We start from the raw sequence: 6000 nt of genomic DNA, 5'->3' as shown, positions 1-6000 counted from the left end.
CCCACAGCCACAACTACATGAAAGTATAGGAAAATATACAGATATACACGGTGGTAGTATCAAATCAGCAGCAAGGCAATACAAGGCTCACACAAATTCAAAGGAATACTCCCGAAACAAAACTATACTCAATTAGGGGGCAAACACCACCGGACTCAACACCCACCGCCCCAAATACAGGTTCCCAGCCAATAACCCAATCCAAAGCAGTGGAAGAAACGACCACAGCAACAGCAACAACAGACAACAGACAATGTCCACAAATTCCACGCAAGTCAAGGAAATAACAAGATACTTCAATTATTCAACGTCAACACCAGTAATAGGTGCCTAAGCTAGCAAGTCAAGCTCACTAAGCACTTCAATCAAGAGATAGATCAAAATTTTCATAATCGCGATTAAAACTAAAGACGCAATACTACCAATAATACAGAGAAAAAGGAACAACTTACATATTTGGAAAAGCTTCTACATTGTATGGGGACATATGAATAACACCTTCAATATTATTAACTTCACTATAAAGTATCTTGTTGTTATTGCTGTAGATAACCATTAGACTGTTTGAGGCAGCAACAACACGTGTAGCTTCTTTAGATAAGAAAGTACAAAGTGTTACGGGTTGGTTCCCAATAGACACTTTTTTCCTGCCAGTTAACTCACCGGTAGTCATGTTCAATTCAAAATGCATGAGATGACCATCACTGAGGCCACACAACAAATAAGATCTCTGGAAGAAAGAAAACGTTAGACAAAGATATGGACTTTAGCCCTAGAGGAATGCTAAAAAGATAAGAGGACATACCCAGTCTAAGGAACACATGAGAATAGAATGAGGAAGTGAATCTACCCCGTCTAAATTTTCCTTTCCAATGAAATCCAACTTAGGAAGTGCATATATGTTGACACTATTGTCTTCCCACATTCCAACTGCTGCAAATATACTAGAGTTTGCTTTCGCAGTAATTGGGTTTATGTCCAAGCACGAAACATCACCACCCAACTTGATATTTGCCATTTCCTTTAAAACACCGTTACCAATTGTTAGGCATACCAGAAGCTGATGGCCACCCACAGTAGTAGCCAACAGTATCTGTAAAAGGAAAAAATAGCTGCATTTGAGCTAAACGGTAGAAGAGTGGAGTGACAATAATAAAGCCACGTACAAATGCAAGAGGTGAACCTGAGTGGCTTTCGCAGTTGCAACAGTCAACGGGCCTGGAGCAAACCATTCGGTTTTCATATGTTTGGAGACAGAATTGACCAATCTTACAGAGTTTGGAGTAACCTGCACGACAATTTATGCGCAACTGTCCATTAAAAACAGATGTCATTCAATACATTTCAGCCAGAAGTATGCTTGTCGGGGATGGTTGATAAAAATATTTTACCTTAAGCAATCAGTATACGGTCATTACGCACTATAGTCTACCAAAGAAATGGAAGATTACTACACAAATGAAGACAGAAAGAAGTCTGCCTCAAATTTAACTGTCTAAATGAAACCAATTAGAACACATTAGCCATAACTAGTCGCAGAAACTAGCCATAACTAGTCGCAGAAACTGACAAAGCGTCATCTCAAATATGACAGAGAAAAGCCAAACAACCTGCACAAGCTGGTGACTAATGTAACAGAAGGAGACAACTTTGGTGTTTTTCCTCTCGCAAGAAAATCGAAAACAACAGAAAGATGTGACAAATCTTCAAGACTATTTGTTATTGCATCCGCATAACACACCAGAACGAGTACCAACAAAAAGCAGCGGAGACAACTGAACCCAAGAGAAGTAAAGTAGTTATTTCACAATGTACCAACATTTGATATGCTCTCTAACCTACTCTCCGCTAGCTACTTAAAATTTAAAGATCATATGAATTACTTATCCACATTTCATACAGGCAAAGTCGCACTCATTCTTCATCCAAAAGGAAAAGGTTAGAGCATACCAATTCCATATAGACCTTAAAGTATATAAACCGGCAATCAGATCTATATTATGAAATCACAAACTTGATTAAATCCTTCATCAGTAGTGATTCATCCACTGATTATTCCATATTGTCCCCATCCACCCAGGAGCAGAAAGCCAAGACTAAACATGTAATCCTATTTACTTACATCTTGCACATAGGCATACCAGTACAAGCTGATCATATACAGCCTGATGACAAAACAAGGTCTGGACATCAGAATTGAAACCCTCTATCGAGGCTTCAACCAGTGATAACGAAGTAAAACCTTCTCTTGAAGTTTCATCCAGCACAATTTGATAAAAACGCGTCACATCAATGAAACTAAAAACCAAGAACGAATCATATGAATCATCAATAGCTGAACGAAGAGACCACATTCCTTTGATCCCTCTAAGCTCCACAGACACCTATAAGTAGCGTTGGCATATAGATTGAGTTATTATAAGGTTTTGAGACATCCACTGAAAAATAACTTAAATGCATGTCAAGACCTGTTCATGTATTCCAATTTTATTCCGAGCAATACAAAGCGACCCATCCTTATAGGCTCCGGAGCAAGTCAAAACCTGATGCTGACCTAGCTTCTCGCAGTCCACTAGACAGAAGTCCGCAATTGGTCACAAATTGTCATACCTATTTAGAACTTCCATAGGATAGATTTCAGCGCTCTGGAGACTGAACTTTACCAGCTGAATGTGAATTGAAAAACATTAATGGAATGGCGTAAGTTGAAACATATATATCATTAATATACCTATCTCACCAAAATAAAGCTGACTATAATTCAATTCAGCGAGCCACATATAGAGAACAAGGCACATATTCCTTTTAAACCATGTACAAGATGAAACGAGCAATCGTACTTAAGGATAAAGTTCCACATTAGCTTAAATTTTAAGTCAGCAGTTTAAAGTACCTGTGAATCTCCATCGCTCGAGCCAATATAGATAAAAGGGTCACATAGATATGAAATGGTTGATGCAATAGAAGTTTCTCCCAAATAATTGATTCTGACTCCGGTAACTCTGGAAAGAGCGGAATATGTCTTTATTAAACATTTTATTCAGCAGCTAAGCCAAGATCCAAACAAACATTTATCAGCAACAACTCAGCAAAGGTAGAAATGACATAGTGCAGAAAAAGCAGACTTACTTCTCCTTTCCATGAGTGATTGCTAGTAGATGAAGACCCCGTTATGATCCCCAAGCAAATATCGATCAGCATCAACTTGATCATACGCTGTTATAGTCTTGAACGAACAAACAAAATATTAGTAAGACAATATCTCATTCAGAATTTATTTAACAGCTTTCTTGATAACAGGTTTAGCTGGTTAGTTCAGGTCAACTACGCTGGTTGTTTAAGAACACAAGAAAAATTAGTAAATTATACCTCTAAGCCATGTTCAATTGGGTAAGTAACGTTAACAGCAGAACCGTTGCAGCAGTAAACAATCACATTTTCTCCAATAATAAGTACACCACACAGTGGCGGAGATACTTGTAATAGCAAATAAGCTCCATTATCAATATTATTCAGAGCCCAAATCTCTCTTTGTTCAATATTAGGGCCATTCTCCAAGGGAACCTCATATGCTTTGACATGTCGGGCATTTTTGTTATCCTCCTGAAAGTTAACAAGCATCACAATTAAGTAATTAAAATGAAAAAAACCATTTAGCTAAATTAAAATGGTAAATTAAGCATCATTACTACATTATTATTTGAAGTCACACACCTTATATATAACAACAAATGTAGGCTTCTGGCAACCATACCAGAATTTCATGTCCAACACTTCACAGCACTCATATCTAACAAAACCCACAAAATAATGAACTATCAGTCAAGTAGAACGGTCCCTTGATCAACATCATGAGTTCGAGGTGAAACACAGTCGTAACCACGACTATTAAGCAATCCTCCTACATAAAGAGTAGGATGTACTTCTTAGGCATAATTCACATAAAGAATCACTCCATGGAGACATGTAGGTAACGTTAGGAGTATCTAAAGCCCTTCACCGTATAAAGGTAAATCCGAGGATACCTGATGCTAAAAGCTTCCTTCAGCTTGCCTTCCTCGTCAAAGTGAATAAATTGTTGACAATGAAGTCCAGGTACCATAAATATAATTGATACAACTAAAATGGTGACCTTAAGTTTTAAAGAAATGATTGGAGCTCATCATTTAAAGGCTCAAGACTTGGTTAGAAAGATCCGTTTTGAGCACAAGCAAGACCGTATGTGGAAGATTGCTTGAGCATCAAAGGCGGGAGGACTCATGGTTTTGAACAACATTTAATGATCATAAAAGGGTATTTTGGTCACTTCATTGGGTCCAAATGCACTCCATGACCACCCCACTTAAAGGATATTGTTGTCATTTTATCTTGTCTTGTAATAGAATATAAATAGAATATTTTAGGTCTTTTTTTCATTAGTTGTTTATTGATGTAAGACTTGAAACATGAAACACCTTTAGTTGCAGGGCTTGGAATAGCCATCATACCGAAATGAGGGCAACAAGTATGGATATCACTTGTGTTATAATGTTGGCTTGAGACATTGGTCTTTAGAGGAGGTAAAGTTCCTCTTGTGTCAACATAGGAGTTAGATTAACCGTTATGTGTAGTGTTAAGGGTCCAAGATTACCATATTCTTGAATTCTTAGATTATACCAACTAAAGTCTAACTATCTATCCATTTTATTTATGTTGTAATCGTTTGTTTGTGTTCTTGTAATTCAAATCTGTGACTTATTGTTCTTATTCCATTGTTGTTCTTCTTCATCTTGTTGTTGTTAACATAGTTGTTTTTAGGTGATAAACACATTAATACATTGTGTTCTTGTTGTTGTTTGTTGAATCCGAGTGTGGTCTTCAAAAGGATCCTCAGATCTTTGATCTTGTGGACTGATTTTGAAGTATGTTTCGTGTTGTCCTTGTAATTCTTGTATCATTTGGTATCAAAGTCATTTTTGATTTTGTTCTAACAAGATCAATCTTGGGCTTGAGAGTTGAAAAAAAATATATATAAAAAAAAAGAGTTGAAAAACTGGAAAAAAAAAATTCAGAAAAGGAGTAATCTGTTTGTTCTTGTTGTTCTTGGCCGAGAAAGTTGTTGTTCTTGTTGTTGTCTTGGCCAAGACATATTTCTTTGTGACTAGATCTTGTAGTCTTTTGTTGTTTAGAGTGTTTCTAGTGTTGGTTTCTTTTTCACCAACACTAAAAAGTGTCCAAATCTAAGCTTGAACTTGAACTTGTTGATGTTGTTAATGTGAACAAAGTGTGGCTGATTTGATGTTGTTGTCATTCTAAGCCTTGATCGTATTGAAGGCCTTGTTGTTGTGGAGTTGGGCGTTGGAATTTGTTGTTGTTCTTGGTGTTGTTATTGTGTTCTTGTTGTTCTTCACCCTTTTCATCTTTTGTTAAAACAAAAAGTGAACATTAGATCCACAAAAGGTAAAAGACCAAGTTGTAGTACTTGTTGGTGAAAGACTTGATCACATCACTCAAAAGACTTGACAACCACTCTTTACCTACTTTCCTTGATTTAAGGATCTTGTTTCAAGGAGAAAGTACCAAAAAGGTCAAGTTTTGTTTTGAACTTGAAAATGAAGCTCCAAGATCAAATTTCCCTCCATTAACCAAGTCCACCATTTTCAAATTATAGATTGGTCAAGATTTGAAATTTGAGAGTAAAATTTTGACAAAATCGAGGCCAATAGTGGACTGTCACATCACTAAATTACTGTTCACGCAATATTTTGAGTTCAACTTTTAGATTTCTTAGTTTCATTTTATTGTTTCTTAGTTTCGTTTGTTGGTTTGAACACTAATTGACGACCTAGTAATCTCCTACTAGCTTGTTAGTTAAGTTTTTGTGCCTGTTTGTTTGTGTTAGAGTTATTTTGTGCTTTTCTTGTTTTTGAATCGTAGAATTTCTTGGTTCAAGTTCGGACATTATTTCCTTGAGTCTTCAAACAAAGAATCCATTCCGACCAAGGAGTAAACTCACCTCTC

At 36.6% G+C, this 6000-nt stretch overlaps 1 pseudogene; it reads right to left on the bottom strand.

Moving 5' to 3' along the window:
- LOC107868561 overlaps positions 1-4102 on the bottom strand; it is an 8914-nt pseudogene extending 4812 nt beyond the window's left edge.
- Positions 4103-6000: the final 1898 nt, after the last annotated feature.

This window comes from Capsicum annuum, chromosome 4 (assembly GCF_002878395.1).
Source record: "Capsicum annuum cultivar UCD-10X-F1 chromosome 4, UCD10Xv1.1, whole genome shotgun sequence".
NCBI lineage: Eukaryota > Viridiplantae > Streptophyta > Magnoliopsida > Solanales > Solanaceae > Capsicum > Capsicum annuum.
Note: the sequence above shows the minus strand (reverse complement) of the source record. Positions and strands in the feature narration are given on the sequence as shown.